This window comes from Pteropus alecto, unplaced genomic scaffold (genome assembly GCF_000325575.1).
Source record: "Pteropus alecto unplaced genomic scaffold, ASM32557v1 scaffold275, whole genome shotgun sequence".
NCBI classification, from domain to species: Eukaryota; Metazoa; Chordata; class Mammalia; order Chiroptera; family Pteropodidae; genus Pteropus; species Pteropus alecto.
This window is the reverse complement of record NW_006436301.1, coordinates 948,880-969,738: the sequence shown is the minus strand read 5'-3', so window position 1 is coordinate 969,738 and position 20,859 is coordinate 948,880. Positions and strand designations below refer to the sequence as shown.

Genomic DNA, 20,859 nt, shown 5'->3' with positions numbered 1-20,859 from the left:
TCTCTTTTACTCTTCTGTGTCTCCCTCTCTCTTATAAGGACACTTGTGATGGCAGTTAAGTCCTGCCCAGATATTCCAGGAAAATCTCATCTCAAGATCTTTGTCTTAATCACATCTGCAAAATCTCTTTTTACAAATAAATAAGGCCACATTCACAAATTCTAGGGATTAGGCTTTGCACATATGTTTGGGAGCCATTAGCCTCGTACATCTCTCTGACCCAACCTATGTAGAGGATACTGTCCCCTTAGTGCTGAACCACCTGTTCCTTGCAGCCATCTGTGGTGTCCTGGTCATGCCCTCACAGCTCCTTGCCTGCCTGGTCATCTCCATTCTAAGGCCCGTCATATCCTGGGTGGTTTCAGTCTTCATGCAAACAGTGCACCCAGTACCAGGTCTCATGTCCTGAAGGGCTCTACACTCCAGAGCTCCTCATATTCATTGTTGGTGTCCCTCTCGAGATCGGAAGCTCCAGGATCTCAGTCTCTGGCCACCACTGATCCCTCCTCCTGTTTTCTCATGTCCTTGCTTCTCTATTCCTGCTTTATAAAAACCATTAATAACATTTAATCTGGTATCTCCAAAACATCACTTCAACTTGTAATCAGTTTACAAAAGTATTAATGAGAGATTTTGCATTCTTTCTTCATGCGAAATCCTCAAGATCAAGAGTGTATTTTATGTATACGGCTTGTCTCAATTCAACATTAAATTTTCTTTGGAAGTACTTGATCTGATTTGAAATGTGGCTGGATAATGCACCTGAGGAACTAAGTTTTTAATTTTAATTAATTTTAATTTAAAACCTTATAATTCATTCAGTTATTGGAAAACTTTTAAGTATTGGACAACTCACGTATGTGAACCTATTTCTGCTTTCTATCTCAACTTGACCCCTGGTATAGTTAGTCTCCCTCTTGATTTCATTGCCTTTCTTGTCCAAAAACAGTCCAGCACTCCAATAATCCTTTTTGCCTATTGGTACACATCTCTTTCCTTTTATTCTTTTGTAGCTTCTCTCTGTAAAACTCTGGATCAGTCTAATGATTCAGGCTCTTTGCTATCACATTCAGGCCACTGAGGACAGCTAGAGGACATCAAGCCCTCTATGGACATAGGCCACGGTGACATCATAGTGTCCCTGCGTCAGCTGGGACTTTGCAGTTGTTCCCTGGTTCCTAGTCGGCACCCTTATCCTTTCCCTAGGCAATGAGTCTAGATAACCTGTTTCCCACCTAAAGCCTTATACCCCTGGGGCACGCAATGCTTTCTGGACATCGAATTGTCTGGGGGAGGTCTTATACATCAGAATGCTAGGTCCTACCCGTACCCTAGCATACACTGTCTCTAGACATTCCTAGAGGCTTTTAATCATTTCTAATGTACTTTATATAAAGAAGTCAATGCATTTACACTTTTCCAGTAATCCTCTTGTTCTAGAGGGGAAAATAGCAAGTTCGTTCCCTTAAAATACAAAACAACAGAGCTGGACTGCATGATATTTGAATCACAGCAGAACTCGTGCAAGGATTCGAATACCTTGAATCTCAACCTCGATGTCTGGCCCATCCTTATGGGAGGAGAAAAATAAACATGGTCAGGAAATGGCCATTCTGTTTGCAAGTAGCTTTTAATTCCATCTGTTGATTCTTCCAGGTGTTGTTTGTAAATCTTCCGAAGAAAGGCAATGTTATTTTTTGGTAGCTTTGTTTTACTGATGTCGGTAGAGGTGGGAATGCTGGAGTCCACTTTCTGATTCCATGTGAGCAGTGGGGTGCCACGGCACCATCTTCTATCCCTTTGACCCTCCCCTGCTGCTGCAACTGGTACGTTGAAACAACACATGGCAATTTCCTTGTACAGTCTGGCCTCATCCATTGCTTTCCTCATTCCTTAACTTAGAGCTGAGGACATTCCAACAAATGAGACAAAAATAATCCAAAGCATCCCAGAGGCAAGAAGACTGGGCCTCCAAGACCAAGTCACACTCTACTCTCCTGGCACCGAATTTACTATGGGTCTCTGCATGGCAATGTTGGCCCTGTCCTCCATTCAGCCAATAACAGAACCTCAGCATTCTAGGTCTTTATGGACAGGTCCTTGTAGAGTTTCACTCAAGGATATGGGTTCAGGTGTGCATGTTGGGGTTAATTTCCACATATGTGGCTTTCAGTATTCTAAGATTTTATTCAGAACTTACCATGTGCAGGGTACTGAGTTGGGTGCAGAGATGATTAAAAGCCCGTCATCTTCCTTTAAGGAGCCATGTGGTCATGTGGAGAGTGTGGGCAGGGCTGTGCTGGAACTGGTTTGAACCAACTCACAAGAGCTGGTCCTTAAATATTTAGTGTTTGAGAGCCAGTTGTTAAATACAACCATTATTGAACATTAAATTATGTAAGCTTGTACTAAATAAATTGTATTAAAAACAAAGGTAATTTCTTATCATTTTACTATATTTTATTATCGTCTATGCTCTTGAAGTTATTTACAGCTATTGTATCTGTATGGTGGAAATAATGTATAATTGTTTACTTCTGTGCACCTCTACACAACACTGTGTTCGGTGACATCAGATAGGTAGGTTGAAATTGACCATGGTGGGAGTATTTACACCATGGAAATGGGCAAACACCATAAAATGAGGTCTTTGTTTCAGTCACTTGGTTTTACTTTTTTTTTTGTTTTACACTTACAGCACCTGGTATTCCAAGGTGGTCTCCCATCCAAGTACTAACCAGGCCCGACCCTGCTTAACTTCTGAGGTCAGATGAGATTGGGCACGTTCAGGGTGGCATGGCTGTAGACTCAGTCACTTGTTAAATATGTACAAGTGCATCACTGGATCGCGCAGGGAGTTAGAGAAATGCCTCGGTAATGAGTAACTGCCACGACAGAAATTCAGAGCAAGTTCTCCATTGGGATTAGGGAAAATACTTCAGAGAGATGATGACACTTGAGAAAGACCTTGCAGGATGGATCAAATTTTATAAGGAAGAGATTGATAGGTATGGTATCCTTGGCAGAGAGAAAGCATTGGACTTAATTGGGGGACAGCTAATATCTGGCTGACAAGAGGCCAGTGTAAGTAGTGAAGATAAGGATGGGTAAGCCAGTCAAAGCCTAATTGTGGAGGATTTAAAAGTCCCAGTGAGGAGCTTGTCCAAAAGTCAGTGGGAAATGGGGAACGAGGAGAGATTTTTGAGCAGAAGCTTAGCATATAGAGAGCTGCGCTTTTATAAGATTACTATACCCAGTACATGTGGTAGGGCCAGAAGCAGGAGGTCCTTGCCTAGTTAGGAAGTCATTGTTTCACTGCTGTGGAGTCAAAAGGACCTGAACTAGGGTACTGGCTCAGGAAGGAGAAAGGAAGGCCCTGATGCAAGAGACATTTTGAATATAGATTTCACAAGTCTTAGCTATAGTGTTCAGCTGTCTTCTGATGCCAGCATTTGTAGAAGCTTCTGCTTTTAGTTTCTTGGCCATGTGATAAAAATAATAGGTAGATAAAATGCATGTTTTTAGTGGGGACTATTGAGAGTGTTTCATTAATTACTTTTTGATTCAAGTCCGTGAAAGAATATTTGCTTAGTATCTTTAACGTGCATTCAGGAGGATGGATAACAAGATTTCGAACATTTTATCAGATTAAACTAATTCTAAAAGTCCATGTAACAGGGAGCTCCCATGGTCATGGTTCCACAGCTGGACCTTTAGAAAATTAATATGGTAAAAGGTTAAAGGGTTTTCCAGGAGGTTGGCCTAGGAAAACCAACCTCCCTCTCTCTTTGCCTTTCTTTTTTTATTTTCTCTCCTCTTCCTCCCTTCTTTCTCTTCAAAAATCAAGACTATTTTTCTTAAGCAGTATTCATGAAATCTGGGTGTGGAGCCATAGGATTCCAGGAGAGGTGTTTGAGTGTTGTCCCCATACCCTGAGAGGGAGAACTGAATCAAGTATCAAAAATTTTCTTCTAGGGACGATTGTGTTCCCAATCTCTCTCTCTTCCTCTTTTTCCCCTCTTTCTTGCTCTCTATTGAAAATTAAGGATTCTCAGTTGTGTCAAAAGGTGCATGAAAGCTCTGCAAGGTAGTGGGTTTAAAAGCTCATGGCGGGACTTCAGCAGACGTGCAATGGCACATCAGGTACCTCACCCTGCAGCACACCATGTGCAATGCCTCGCTTCTGAGATTTCTTAGCAAAGAAAGCACCGTATGTTCCTCTTCCTTGAAATATGAATAGAAAGGACTACTGCTGTCACCAACTTAAGGTGACCATGCTGAAGCTTGCTGAAGAGATTTGTGTGTGGAATTTACATTCATGCTGAATGAGACGCACGTGTGGCAATCATTATGTGAGTTTGAGGGCGCTGTTGCAAATGGTGGGTGGATGGGAACAGGGATAACTAGAAGTATCCATAAAAGGCAATAGGAGAGCGTGGGGTGGTTCTTCCAGAGGTTGAGCAGGATAAGAGCTGGAGGAGAATGGTTTTGATGAAGTGTGCTGTGGATGATGATGGGTATGGTGTGGTGAGAGGCATTGAGTGGGCATCACTTCCCAGACAGAAGTTGGACATTTGCTTTATTGATTGTGAGCAAGTCTGTGATGGTGAAGCTGGAGAAAGGATATGAGGGAGACCTGCCCTGGTGCTCCCCTTTAACTTGGGTCCAGGTATCCTGGGCATGGTTTTGCTTAGTTAGTTGTTTTTAGAAAGTTACTCTGGGAAATAGATTGGAGGAGGGATGTGATACAATGAATATTTGGTGTCCCCCTCAAAATGTATGTGTTGAAATTTTAACCCCTAATGTGATGGTATTCAGAGGTGGGGCCTTTGGAAAGTGATTAGGCCATGAAAGTGATTAGGCCATGAAGGTGGGGACCTCATGAGTGGGATTGGTGCCCTTACAAGAAGAGGCCAGAGAGGTGATGTTGTAATTTTCTACCTTGTAAAGATACAATATACAAGTGACAGTTTGCAACCTGGAAGATCATCTCGTTAGAGCCCAACCATGCTGGCACTCTGATCTTGAACTCTAAGCCTTCAGAACTGTGAGAAATATATTTTTGTTGTTCAGAAGCTACCCAGTCTGTGATTTTGTTACAGCAGTCTGAACTAAGACAGGGGACAGTTGCGGGTGCAGGCAGAACGGTCAGGGGACCACTGGTGAAGGTTCTGGTGAAAGATGATGTGGGCCTGGCTCTTGTGTTGGTGCTGGAAGTGGAGGCCCTCAAAGGTGGAGAGTAGTTTGAGGATAAATGCTGAAAGACATGAGTGGAAGGGAAACTTAAGAAAGAAATTTTAGAAAAGGGAAATCTGAAACATTTATTTGGTGCCAGGAAAGGTCTGCTTCAGACACAACGCTGGATGCCACAGCACCAGAACAGTGTCTTTGGGTAGTCTGTGTCTTTCAGAGCTCATAGACGACGTGCGATCTTTAACCCAGTTCCTCCCATTTCCAAATGAACGTCCTATCTGGAGTGGGCACTGGCCTTTTCCTCTTTGTGTTTTGTTTTTCCCAAAGCTGACCCCAGGCCCTGCCCCCACATCATTTCCCCACCTTCTGATCTGACCTCCTTGGGGCTGCCCCTGCAGAGGCCCAGTAAGCCTCAGCTGGGGCAGACAGGTGGGTTGGATTAGAGAAAATCCCAGCACCAAACACCTCTCTCCCATCCGCAGGGGCTTTTCTGTGTGCCTCTAAGAACTATTCAAGAAAACTCCTTAGTCCTTTCCTTTCAAAGGTAACCCAGTGACAGCGTTCCCTTCTCCTGAAAAAAGGATTTGTGCCTGTCATCACTGTAATTCCAGGTGGTTTACGCTGTAGTTCCCAGAACAAAACTCCCATTCCAGTGGAAATCTCTTCATGACAGACTCCCCAGCCTAGAGGATGGTGTGCTTATTCCGAGAGGCAATCCACATGATCACAATCACGACATTCCAGGACAACAAAAGCGTTTGGACTGTGTCTTGGACTCCGTCATAACCAAATTCAATGTGAAGTGAGCCAATGTCAAGCCAGCTTTGATTCTCTACTGTATTTGAGCATGGTTCTCACCTGGGAGTAAGGAAATGGCTCTGTACCCAGATTGACACTCTATGAAAATTGGTCTTTTCCAATGTTGGGTTCAGCAATGGGAATAGTTACCTAGCAATCTTTTTTCATCCTGAAGCCAGGCTTTGGCTTCACTTATGTTACTCAGAGGACCAATGAGAAGAGGCAAAGGGGGAGCTCGGCCACAGAGATGTTAGTAACTTTCCCCTCAGCAGGAGAAGTTGGGGGTGAAATTCTAGACAAGCACATGCAGTTCTTTTTAAAAAAAATTTTTTTATGCCACATGTGAACTTTAGTTCAGCATCCCCGCCATCTTGACCAGAGCTAGGGACATATAGTTCTTGAGCCCTTCTTAGCACCTGAGTCCTGGGACTGGTCAGGCACATTTTGGCCTGGTTCCTAGCCCCACCCCCACCCCGATGCTGGGAATCAGGGAAAGAAGAAAGTAGAGAATTCCAAGCCTTATTTGTCACATGGAGAATGGAACCTCTAAAAGCCACAAGAATGTAGAGCAAGAAGGGGGCTTCTGCAAGGGATGCTCGCTTCTTTATCCTGCACCTTGCACAGTCTGAGGAAATAGACAGGCCAGGATTGGAATCCTGCCTGCATCATGCTGACACTCAGTTTTCTTCTCTGTAAAACAAAGATATAACACTTTCTCACGGTAACCCTGGATACCCCCATCCCACTCCAAATGTGTTCTCCTTTCAGTGCTTCCCATCTCAGAAAATGGCACCACTGTCCAATCAGTTACTCAATCCTCCCACCCAAGAGTTGTCCTTGACTCCTCTCTTTGCACTCCACCCACATCCAGCACATTGGCAAGTTCTGCAAGTCCCACACCCAAAGCATATCTCATATTTATCTACTTCTCTCCCGCTCCTCCAGCAACACGTTAGCCAGTCCCTCGCTGTCTCTCACCGGGACTCTCACCCTAACCATTCTCCCTGCGATCCGTTTGCCAAAATAACTTCCTAAAGATGCAAATCAGCAAGCCACTGGAGGGCTTGCTGCTGCACTTGGAACACACTCCACACTCCACTGGTTTCAAGGCCTTCAGCAGTCAGTCCCTGCCTGTCTCTCAGGCTCCCTATCCTGCACTGCTCCATCACTTCGCTAAATTCCGCTCACCTCGGCAACGATTTTCCAGTTGTAATTGCTCAGGGGACTCTGCCCTGCATCAAGTTATTTGCTTGACTGTTCACTCTGCCCAGGCCACTCTTGTCCCTATGCTCGCCCACCTCCAATCTTTGCATGGCTACTGCCTTATCATCATCCTTCAGCTGTCAATTCAAATGAACTTTTTTCCTTGTTCACTCTGTTGAAAGGAGCACCTACCTCGTGGTCCTTTCTATGGCATCACTCTATTTTAATTTTATTCATGGCACTGTCATCCTTTGTACATATTTTTATTTCTGTTTTATTTTCATGTTTACTGTTGATCTGTACCCAGAACAAAAGCTCTATGAGAACAGAAACCTTATTTGTGTGATTCCCTATGGTCTTTCTAGCACCTAGAAAAGTGCCTGACACATAGTAGTACATATTTGTTGAAAATGAAGAGATGAACGAGTGAATGAATGGATATAAATAAGTAAGATAAATAAATTGTTGTGAGGATCAGGTGAAATAACGGAGGAAGAACTGGTCTGTAAACTGTACGGCACCATCGTTTGTGGTCGTTTGCCTTTGTCCCCCTTATAAAACTTATGTTGCCGATTCTCAACTCCTAGCCATAGACCATGGGAAATGGGCAGTTCTTTCCTACTATTCTCTGTCTTACGCTGGGACCACTCACATGCTAATTTGTTTGGTGGGTTTTCAGTGCTTGCCTCTTCACTGCCCTAGCATATCCAGCATTTATTTTGGCTTAATGGCCCATCGCCTCATTTTATCTTTCTCAATACAGTAAAACCTGAATTATTAGGTGAAAGAACTCAGATTTCCTTTGGGGGATAGTTTGTTTATCCATTCATGATAATCCCCAGACCCTTTGCTGAAGGGCTGGTTTAGGTAGACCCAGGCCCAAAAACCACAGGTTTTAAGATGAGCTGTACCAATAGAGTCCTTCATTCTTGCAAGGTAGATAAAGTGAACAGTGATTCTCTGTGTTTGGGAGTGTGTTTTGGAGAGCAGCTTAAAGACAAAACGCCATTGTCTTCGGATTAATATTAAAAATCCTAGGACACTTGTCCCAAGGGTGTTCCTCAAACCTCCCGATTTTGTCTTTCCCCAAATCGTTGCATTAAGTTGTGGACTTCCAATTTGTTGCTGGTATTGTCCGCCATTGGGCTCTCCCAATAATAAATCTTGCTTTAATTTGTTTTGCCAAACCAATCCTTCACCCCATATGTGGAAGTGCCAGCTGAAGCGATAGTCACCACTCTCCTGAGAGATGCTGAGGGAGGCTGGGTAACCTGGCAGGACCAAAATAAATGGGCTGTGACACTGACTTTGTGGTGACGGCAACATCGGTGCACCACAGAGGCGTGGGCACTTCCCAAAGGCTTTCCCAGAAAGCGTGGATTTCCTCAAGGACGTTTTGAAGAAGCTGCTTCAAAATGGGATATCTCGGCTGTTTTATAACTGCACATTTTTTCAGTAACAGGAACTAATTTCCTATCTACTAAAGCCGCTAACCCTCGACTATGAGAAAACTTTAGGCATTCTGATTTCTAGCAATCAGGTGTTTGCTGCTCAGCAAACAAGATTATTCTTGTTGTTGGCCTCAAATTCCCTTTCAGATTTCTCTAAATATATTTGTCTCATTTGTTTGAATTTCGATGTGTCTCTCAGGACTAGGATTTTCTTTTGCCTATTCCTTTGGTAGTGGTTATTGTTATCGTGATAAATCTTACAGGAAGACACGATATCAATTGCAGGATTGTGTTCATTTTCAATGGAAAAACAGCACAGAAAACCATCGAGCTCAGGCAAGCCATGATGCGAGCTTACAGCTGCAAGTTTCTTATAACCTTAATTATGATCCTTTATGTTTTTCATCTTTTATCATCTTTCAGATGACATTGTCAAAGCAATTAAGACTCCCAGGACCTTAACCACTTAAAAATCCCATTCTTGCTCTAAAGAGACTGACAAATGACATCATTTACTCTCAGAGCAAGTTGAATTTTAGCTTCGCAGTCAACATATTGCAGTCGTCTCTTGCCTTTTCACTGTTAATTTTAGGGATTACCATAGATAGCATTCTGCCACTCTTCACTAGAGGAACAAATGTCTCTCATGAAAGAAAAAAAAGAGTGCACTAAACTGGAAACTGCTGGAGAGCTGTAAGGATTCTGAGGGTCAGGGAAACAAAAATCCAAATCCTTGCTAAAGCAAGCTGTCTATTTGCCATGAAATCTCTCCTCACTGTTTCCTCTTAGCCCCAATCTTGTTATATATCTCTAAGCCAAATGCCTTATTGCTATGAATGAGAAACCCTCATTTATAATGTGCATGTGTCCTGATGGGAAGGAGTGAGCCTGGCCTAACTGCAGCTGCAGAGGCCTCTGCAAGGCTGAGGTTTATGGGGAAGTGTTTCTTGCCCAGGGGCCAGGGAAATCAAGGAGGGGTGCATCCTGCAGGAAGTGGGCATGATAGAGGTCAGAACACCAAAAAAGGGCATAAATGGGTCATTAGAAGAGAAGAGTTGAGGTGCTACAGTGGACACAAGGAAGAAGGGAACTGGGGACCGAAGGGTCAGAGGCCTTGGGTTGAAAGGTAAGTATGTGGGTGGGACTGGGAAAATTCTTGTGTGGTAACGGTAGGAAGCTATGACTTGCATCTGGCTTTTTATTTGCTTTCCTTGTCATGTGCATGAGAGAACCAGTCACATTTCCAACTGTGATCACTGACCCTGATCAACTATATACTGGACCAGACAAGCACATGCCTTCCTCCAGTGGTGAGCAAACTTTTGTTCATGGGAAATAATTTGAGAAAATAAAAATATTTGGCCTCATGTTTCCTTGTTCAAAATGAAAATCACTGTATGGAGTTCATAGCAAAAGTTCAAATGCTTAAAACTGAGCTTACCTACTGTACTGAAGAACATCAGTGTGAAAATCAGCACAGCTCTTTAGTCACTGAAGTTAAAATCTGGACACATTTGAGAAATAGCTCTCCGGGAGACAGCTTTCTAATGTTTCTTCCTGAGATGGGAGAGCATGACATAGTATCAACTCAGGCCCACCATTTACCTACTGGTCCTGAGATGCTCATCACTTCTGGGTGTACCATGTACTTTGAAATGGTTCCTGACTGGCCGCTAGGACAATGACGGTCTCCAGAGTTCTGGAAAGTAGGCCTCATTGAGAAGATGACATATGAGAAAACATTTACAGGAAGTAAGGAAGTGAGCCATGAGTATATCTGCACAAGAATATCCCAGGCAGAGAGAATAGTAAGTGCAAAGGCCCTGGGACAGAAGCTTGCTTGGCATGTTTGAGGAACAGTAAGGAAGCCAGTGTGATATGGTCCCTGGGCATCATTCAGGGAGATGGGAGTGCTGCCAAGCAGGGACAACCTTTGGCCAAAGACATTTTCCATTACTGTCATTGGTACCATCTGATGTCCTGAGTGGGTCAGAAATGGAGGACTCAAATTCACTGGTGACAAACAGTTAAAAATGAAGAGACAAAAAAAAAACTGTGGTTAAGGCAGAGACTTTCTAAGAAAAAAATTAAATTCTCCCATAAGAGATGCTGTCAGAACAATGAAAAGACAAGCCAAGACCTGAGAAAATATTTACAAGTCACATATTATATAGAAGACTTGTACCTAAAACATACGAAGAAACTGAACAGTAAGAAAAGCAAACAATTTAAAAAAAAGACCAAATATCTGACTGACACCTCAACAAAAAAAATATACAGATAGCCAATAAACACATGCCAATTAAATCAACGAGAAGATACCACTACACATCGATTAGAAAGGCTAAAATTCCAAACACGACAACATCAAATGCTGGTGAGGATATGGAGCAACAAGAACTCTCATTCATTGCTGGTGGGAATGCAGAATAGTAGAGCCACTTTGGAAGAAATTTGGGCAGTTTATTATAAAGTTAAACATATGATCCAGCAGTCACACTCCTAGATATTTATCCAAATGAACTGAAAACTTATGTCCACAGCTCGTATATATTTATAGTAGTTTCATTCAAAATCACGCCAAACTAGAAGCAACCGAGATTTCTTCAGTAGATAAATGGATAAACAATCTGTGGTATATCCAGGCAATGGTATACTATTCAGTCATAAAAAGAAATGAACTATTGATATACTTCACAACCTGGATGAATCTTTTCTTTTATTAAAGTACAGTTGACATGCTATCTTATATTTGTTTCAGGTGTACAATATAGTAATTTGACATTTGTATACCTTATGAAATGATCACCATGATAAGTCTAGTTACCATCTATCACCATGTGAAGTTATTACGATATGACTGACTATATTCCTTGTGCTGTACATTACATCCCTGTGACTTATTTATTTTATAACTAGAATTTTGTACCTCTCAAACACCTTCACCATTTTTGCCTTTCTTTCTGCTACTCTCTTCTCTGGCAACTATCAGTTTATTCTCTGTGTCTATGAGTCTGTTTCTGTTTTGTTGTGTTTGTTCATTTGTATTTTTTAGATTCCACATAGAAGTAGAATCATACAGTATTTTCCCTTCTCTGTCTGACGTATTTCATTTAGCATAATAAATTCTTATCACAAATGGCAAGATTTCATTCTTTTTTTTAGGATAGTGAACTATTTACTGTGTATGATATTATAGAGGTGTGTTTGACACTATGTGTTTATCAAGAGCAACAGAACTTTACAGAACAAAGATTAAACCTTACTGTACACAAATTTAAAAAAAAAATCATTTTGGGAGTGGGAGAATCCCAGGATGGATGGCAGGAGAACCTAACTGCATAAGAAATATATAAAACCTCCCCACTGAAGGGGATGGGGAAAAGGTACTGGCATAAGTAATTTTGGAAATGAGTAGAGTTTTTAAGACTAAAGGCAAAAGAATCTGCATATAAGCACAGAACCGTAGTTAACAAAGTTGTTTCTTATGGAAGTAGGGATTAACAATTCTGATGTTGCTATACGTGTATGCTGGAGTGGAACAACTAAGTAAATGGATGGCAGGTGGTGGGTATCACTATTCTCACTATTGGGGTGGGAGTTCAGATAAGCAAAAGGAAGAAGCTAAAATGATCCACGTGGTACTGAATTAGAGTTGGAGACATCAATTGAACTCATTTTTAGCTTAACTGTATACACACACAAACACACATAAACACGGATGGTTACGTATACAAAGCTCTTTATAGAATGAGTATATATATATATATATGTGGGAAGGTATCACATCAGACTGGGCCTCTATTTCCTTATTCATAAAATGTAATAAGAAGAAATTTGACGTGATAGTCATTGTGAGAAAGGTCTTGGAACAAATGGGATAGCTTATATAATGCACATTGTTATGGTAGAAAACACTCAGTGAGTGGCAGGTATGATCACAAGTCACGTGTGCTTCTGCTCCCTGGCGGGAGGCAAGGGCTTATGGAGTGATTGGGGGTTATCAAGAATGAGAAGAGAGCCAGCTGGAAACACCTCTCAGGAGCCAAAGTATGGAGCCAGGAAATGGGAATGCAGTCGAGATGACGACAGGTTGCACAGGTCGAAGGGGTAATCCACACGGGGCTGAGCTCTTGGCTAACTGCATGTTTAGTTTCTCTTCATGGTCTTGCATATTGGAAGGCCACTTGTGATTAAATGCTCACAGGTGGGTGAACCACGTGAGGCAAGCCGCTTAAGGCGGCACTGTCATTGTCTCAATTGGTATTTTTTCATCTCCTTCTTTTATTTATTCTTTAATCTTTTGGTTTGATTTGATCTGATGCCAAACTTTCCAGGGAGATAAAAACTAAAGCCATGGCTTAGAGATCTGAAGATATGGTGCTTATTGATATTATTTGAAAGGAAGTGTTGTTGACAATATATTATTCAATCTGTCTTGGGTAACAGTAGCCTGGTTCTCCAGAAATACAAAGGCTGGGCACCAAATTTGCATGTGCAGAGTTACACTTTGAAAATGAGCTCTACCAGTTCCTGCTTCATTAATTTTGTGGTGCTTACTTCATTAACTAATTTAGTTTTCACTTCATTAATTTGCACAGATTCTCTTTAACCTGTTCGGCGCTGGTAGCAATCTCTTCCACATCTACATGATGAAAATGTGTGCTTGTGTTCCCCTTCCCTCCTCGCTCTCTTTCTTCTGCAGTCTCAAATGCATACCACGCTTGATTTTGCAACTTGTTAATTATCCGTGGGAAATACTTGATCCCAGTGTTCATTCTCAGTACTCCCAAGTCAGTTTTCCCCAGTTTTATTTTCCTCTGTCTTTAGTTTTCATGCTCAAGGGCGGAGCCTAAAGAAGACCTAAAATGTTTTGGCTTTAAGATGGAGGTCAATGCCCTTGAATTAGATGTTTCTCAGACCTTCAAAACTAAATTCTTACTTCTTCAGAAAGGAAGTAAGTCATATTACTCTTTTGAATTCATGCTGTGCCTATAATATAATAATGATGACCTGCACAGACACTGTGTACCAGGCACTAAATACTAGCAAGGGGAAGTCCCTTCACAAAATCGAAACCGAATTTGTAACGGGAGAAGAGAATTACAGCAAAACTCAGAGAGTGCATTTGAAGATGACAATGCAGAATGAGTTTTCCCATAATATGCATGGTGCTGGATATGGCTAAAAGAAGACAGAAAATAAGGAGAGGTCGGTTATACACATTCAGTGTTGCATACCTGTATGAACTCTGCCTGCGGGACAATAGCCACTCTGTGAAAAACGCATGACATTCTTAGTTCTCAGGGGGTTCAAGTTGCCTAGGAGCAAGAGTCCTCGTTATCTCGTTATCTCATTATTGCACAGCAGATGCTGTTCGTTGATAAAGAGCTGAGGCGTGGGGGTGTCTCTGGCCTTCTTTGGTGGGTCTTTGTAATTTAGACGTGATTATATGTTCTTTGTCAGTTCTGCATTGTTTTTTTTGAAAGGACATTTTCTGATGCAACCCACAGCTGAATTTGAAGGCTCAGCTTAGTACAAGTTTTTATTGAAATATTGTATATTTTAAGAAATTATTATAGGAAGCCCCACATATGAGACTGGATGGATGATTTGCCTGACCCAGTAGGGTCTTTCCATTTGTGAGATAATGTGTGTTTTTTGGCAGGGGTGGTATATATGGGGGTCCTCAATAAATCACTGTGGAACAAACGGAACTATCATAGAATGAAATATGGCATTCGTAATATATGTGTTATAGAAATTTGAACATTTAAAATGTTTTAGAAGAATTTGCATTCTGGCAGAATAAAGAAGAATAACTAGCAAAGTAATTAATTTCTTGTACAAGTGAGTCTGTGCCGAGGACAGCCTCTTGTTCAATGCAAGCTGCTTCATTTCCTACGTAAGTTTGATATCACAAGTCAACCATTCATAATGGAGCCAGGTTCATTCCATTTTTCTTTGGTTTTAGACATTTCATAAGTCAGGGGGACCTAATTAAACAGTGGTTAGCATTTGTACTAGGAGTATATTCACAAACACAGCGAATTAATTAAACACAACAAATGAATTTGATCATTTTTTTTCTTGCTGTGGCTAATATTTGACATTTGGTATATTAGTTGTAAAATTATCAACTCCAAATTGTAAATACAAAATGAAAGGGCTATTTTTTCATCTTTTTTTTCTTTTTACTTTTTTTTTTTTTAACAAACGCACCAGAATTTTTCTTAGCTCTAAATGAACATTATCTTTCAAACTAGCCTCCTTGGTAAAAATATACTCATTTCAATGATGTCACAATTGGTAAAATAATTTATGGAGCTCTTCTATTTATTCATTTATTCCACAGGAATTCATTAAATGTCTATTTTCTGCTAGCCACTAAAATCCGTCCTGGAGACAGAGTGGAAATAAGGCCTGGTGTCTGACTTCCCAGAGTTTTCTTCCTAGACTACCACCTTCAAACAGTTGTGGTCCTCAGAAGAAAACTGCTTTGTTTTGTTTAATATTTTCTTTTTCTTTCCAAATCTTCAGCATCCTTCTTTCTGTCTAGTAGCCTCTCTCTTCTGGATTATAACCACTGGTTTCCCTGCCCACTACTTTAGTCCTCTACCATTTAAAACCCTTCAAAGTCTCCCCGTTACCCAATGATAAAGTTAAAACTACCTTTCTGGTGACATCTCTTGCTCCATGTCCTTATTTCCATGCTTAGTAATCTAGGCCACCTCTTGATTGGGCCGATGCATTAACTAAGACCTCACTGTTCCCAGGCTACTCTTCTGTGGCCTTTATATGTTCAAGATAGCTTTGCTGGATCTAAATTTTTAGGTCACCAGAATTCTCTTTCAAAACCTTGTAGACACAGTTCCTTTGTCTTTTGGTAGTTTTTGTCAAAAGGAACAAATTATGGGTAATTTGATTTGAGTTTTTGTTCTTTTGTGTACTGCTTGAATGCTAAGAAGAATCTTTTAAATAATAATTTACCAGGTCATTTTGTCTATGACATAGAGCCTGGTGAGCCTCTCCAATATCCAACCTAAGATAATTTTCTAAACTGAAAATTTTTCTTCTATTATAACTTTGATTATTGTTTCTAATCCATTTGCTCCATTGACTTCCTCAGAAATAACCTGGTTCTGGTAGGTAAAAGATGTGACCTACCTTCCACAATGTTTTTTTTTTTTCTCTCTAATCTCTATATAGCTTTTTAGGTATGTTTTTCCATTTATTTCTCTGTTTCAATGATTCAGCCTTCTGGGATGTCAAGTCTATTTACTCCTAATTCATATTTTCATCTTGACTAATTGCATTTTTTGTTTGGTTGCATCACAGGAAACTGGCATGGAAGATTGTATAAATTTCTAAATGAGTATGAAATATGCCTGTGTCTTTATTTCCACTCTGGTTGCAGAGAACTTTCATTTTTTTTCTCCCTGATCATTTCATAGCTGTATTAAAGGTAATTTGGGAGAGAGATTTTCAGGTACCCTCACTCATCTCTCTGTTTTCCTGGAAGACAGATGTATGCATTTAAACAGTATAAATGCTGAATTCTAGGAATTTTGTTAGCATATTTTAAAAGTACCAGCGTGTATTTACTGTATTAGCCATAACCTAGACAATGCTCACATATTCTATATCTGTGTTCCTTGTTCATCCATGTTAGTTATAGTATTTTATGATTATTGTCTTTGAATAGAAAATACATAGTTAAAACTCATTTTTCCTTTCCACGTTCTTGATTTTTTCTTATCCTCTTCAGGTCTCTTTCCCACATCTCTCAGTGAATTTAGCACCATATGTAGTTTTGCTAATAGCCCAATTAAAACACTAAATGAAATTTTGATAATTTATTTAACTTTTTTTCAAAATGAAATAACTTCATTTGTTTTTCCATTCACAAAAGTAATATGCACTCCTATAAAAACTCAAACTATATAGAAGCAGGTCACTTATTTTTAATAGAAGTTAATAGATGAGATGAATAGTATGATAGAGATGATGATGATTTGACTTCTGTGGAGGTATTGATGGAAATAAGTTATGCTGCCCAGTAAAGAAGTAGTTAGGCACATAAGCACTGTTTTTATTCATTTATGAAATTCTTATGATAGTGTTTAGGCTCCTAGACCAAGTAGGAAAATCACTTGACTGTTTACTCTCAGAAAGTGCTAAATACTTAGAAAACATACTTATGTAATGCTCAAAAAATATGGGGTTCTACTATTCATTTAAAACTCAGATGCTATACATATTTCTAACTTGCTGGAATACCTGCATGTTTATGATAGAGGGAGCATTTAATGGGGTTGGACAGACTGGAGTTCCAGACTCCAGAATACAGATGATGAATTGCACATTCCTGCACTTGATCCCTATGGGTTATGGTTTCCTCCTTAAAAGCTGTATTTGAATGATATATAGTGGCTGGTAATAGCATCCGGCTCCAACCTCGGAACTCCCTTAGGGACTCTGTAAAGCTTATGGTTTTTGTTCATATTCTTTTATTGAAAAAGAATAGCTTCCATGTACTTCTCTAAAGGACTATTATTTGGAGCAACAATTAGTTGGGCAATTAATAAGTCCTTTCAGATATAAACGTGTATGTGTGCAGGTACCGACGTGGATGTAAATATGAAATGCACATATGAATGATGCATATTTTCAAGAAAAATAGAAACTTAACCTTTGGCTAGTTAAATGATCTTAGTACAAACCAAGTGACTGATGAAGCCATTCTGATTTTATTTTTCATGTAAATGTACACCTTTAGTTTCCTGATTGATGGACCGTCATTTCCAGAGAGCATGAAATTCACCATGGGAATGTTATTTCTATACTCATTCATTCCTTCACTCATCCATTAATTCATTGAGAATCTTTTATGTGCCAGGAACTGTACCAGCTTCTGAGTAAACAGAGGGAGAGGAGGTTTTGCTTTCTACAAGCTAGTAATACTCTAGTGGAGCCTACAGATAATTATAACACTGTGTGCTAAAATACAAGGACAAAAATTGCTCTGTGGTGCCAGTAGAGCACATAGTAGAGACATCTCACTCAGAATGATGGACTAAAATGCAAAATGCTTTGTTATCTGTAGTAACCATTGGCTGAGTTTCTATCATAAGGAGGATTTCATGCTGAATTCTGATTATCCAAAAGGTCTGTGTCCTCAAGCTGCTTAAGATCAAGTTGATGAGAAGTATTTACATGTTCAGGGAATAACAAATAGAGCTAGTATATGGGACTCTAGTAGGGTAATAGTAGGAAATAAAGTTAAAGAGGTAGTTTAGGGCCACATTATAGAGAGCCCTGATATACTAAGTTCTTACACTTCATTCAATGTATCAGCTAGTGGGGGGAACAATAAAGGTTTTTGAGAAGGGACAAATGTGAATGTCTAGCCTCCCTTGCTCAAAAGAGCAAGAGGCTGTGCCTCCATTGCTTATTACTGTCAGCCTAGAACCCATCCTGGTGCTGAGGATGTAGTATGTACTCAATAAATATTCGTTGACAAACGGCCTGCATCCAAAGTGGTATCTTTGGAAGCTGACTCTGGTTGTTTTTAACAGCATATATTGAGTGACAGGCTAGAGCCAGGAAAACCAGTTTGGCTGCCCTGAGTAAAGTAATGAAGACCCGGACCTTAGTGGGACTATTGGAAATAGAATGGGGAAATGATTGCAAACAAAAAATGAATAGTACTTGATGACTGGATAGGTTAATGGCCAAAGGAAATGGAGGAAATGAGGATTATTCTAAGGTTTTGGGAGGGTAATAGAAAAACACTGTTGGCAAAAATGGGGAGGAAGCTGATTTTAGGAGGAAGGTTATGAGTATGGGCTTTAAAACTGCAAAGACATAGTGCCGGGTACTAGTCCAGAAGTTTTCAACTACCCTTGAATAAACTAGTCATGAAGATTAAAGGTACCTTGTTTTGTCTGTTCTCATACCACATAGTGGTTATGTCCGAGCTGTCAGTCATAGGAGTGGCCTGATGCCAAGGCCTTAGCATTTTCCACGCACATGGCAGGAGGCAGAAAGGTTGCTGCGCCTTCCAAGATTGAAGGTTTTTAAATGTTCAGTAAAGTTATCAGAGGAAAATGCAGTGACTCCCACAGCAACTCAGTAAATAATAATAATAGTAATAGTAATAATAGCAATGAAATCACACCGGATATTTTAAATACCTAACCATAGAAATGCTATCTTTTGTGATTCAGTACTGCAATTTTTAAGTCCAGTTCCATTAACTAGCATAACGAGAAAAAATGTTATGTATGTCCTCATAGAGAGCAAGCAGTTGAATGGTATTTAAAAGCTAGCAATAAAAAGACAATAGCAATTTACTAAGGTAATATGTCATAACTTTGATTGTGCACAAAGTGAAGTGGAGTGTAGTGAATTTGAGGTCAACTTTTCAAACAAGTCATCAGGGGGAAAATAAGAAAAGTGCCAAAGAGCTAAATATGCATGAAGCTGCTATTGAAGTTTAGTGGAAAAATGGGGCTCTTGTCAGCTAGCTGAGTACTTAATAATGTTAACACCACTACAAACAAGTTGTGGTTTATTGCTTCAATTTCCTACGTACTGGCAAGAGAATTAACAAGACTGATGCATTAAGATCTTAGATTTCAGTCAAATTAGGTGACTAAGAGGGTGATGAAAAAACACTTGTTCTCTAAGGGAATACAAGTCTATCAGGAACTTGTTACATTCTGCATCAGATCATTGGATGAGCTGCTGATTTAACAGTTACACTGAAAAGCAACCTCTTAATCAGTCCTTTCTGTACAAGAGCTGTTATGTATTAGGTGATTTAAAGGAATGATACGCAGAGCTAGGAAACACGGGCATATCTCTGAATATTTGTATATGAATTCAGAGAGATGAGTAAAGTAACAGAGCCTTTGTGAATATCTCCATTTCATTTAGTGTATGAGATATTATCAAACTAGACTTTTGGAAGGTGAACTTACTTTACTTTTTCCTCACATTGAATGGAGGATCTCTAAGCAATTAATTGACTTATCTGGAAACTCTAGGTCAAACGGAAGCTTGGATGACACTGTCACTGTTAATGCTGAAGCATCTATGTTTTCTGGCTTTTAAACCAGACAGAGGAAAAAGGGATTGGCCTGTTACAAAATAGAGCATACATATGGCCTCTTCAGAGAAGGAAGATATGAACAGAAGGTGAGAATAGTAGACCGATTGATGAGGGGTTGAAGATGTTGCTGAGACAGTACAGCTTTGGCATCTTCATTGAGACATATCCCTTTGTGCACGTGAATCAACTGAAAGCCACCCAAACATAGTATATGGAGAGAAAAAAAACCTGTCATTGCCCAACTATGTATCCTTTGTAGAATATGGGAGCCCTCTCCTAATTTCCAAGTTGATATTTTCTGCAGAATACTAATTTGGTTTGATTCTTCTGTTGGAATTGAAGTTACAGATTCACTTATTGATTAGTCAGACCTTAAAGGCCAGTGGTTTAGAAATTTTAGCAGCAGAATCCTTTGTAAAATGAGATCTTATGTTAAAGCTCATTATATCTGTGGATGAAAGCAGAACTGTTTTGGGAAGAAATGGTAAGACAGATGAACCTATCAGCTGTTCCTCCAACTTTGCAGTAGCCCCCCTAAGGCACCTTAGTGGAGCCCTAAAATAGCAGGTGTGATTAGAAAGCACATCAGTTTTGTATAAGATAAAACTAAGGCCCACGCTAGTGAAATGACTTGGCCAAGGTCATATAACCAATAAGCCTTGGGTAGCGTTTAGCACTAGAATGCAGGTCTACTAAGTTGGATGACAGTTAAGGTGTAAATAGCCACCCGCTGGATGGTGAAAAGGTGGCTTAGTATTTCAGGCTTCTCAAGGTATCATTTTGTGGCAACTTTCAGAAATAATTAACACAAAGAGGAAAGTTGCATTAATTTCTGTCCCATTAAGTAGGTGCTTTAGGAATAAAAGGCAACCACCTTTTGTCTAGTGTTTGGTAGCTCTCAGTTCCATGGAGGAAAGGAAGAGGTTAGGCACTGTCATTAGCAAGGCTTTCTACAGAAGCCAAAGTTGCTTGGGAAATTGCAGAACCGTTGACTAGAATACATCAAGTATAAAGAAGGGATGTAATAATAGAAAAGTAGTTATGCACCTAAGTCCTGAAATGTAGTATTACATCCATCCTGAGAGGTAATCACTCCTG

The 20,859-nt window shown here is 40.2% G+C and overlaps 1 pseudogene; it reads right to left on the bottom strand.

Annotated features, from left to right (window-relative positions):
* Positions 1 to 2,689: 2,689 nt before the first annotated feature.
* Positions 2,690 to 2,808, bottom strand: LOC112481046 (annotated as a pseudogene).
* Between the last annotated feature and the right edge of the window lie 18,051 nt (positions 2,809 to 20,859).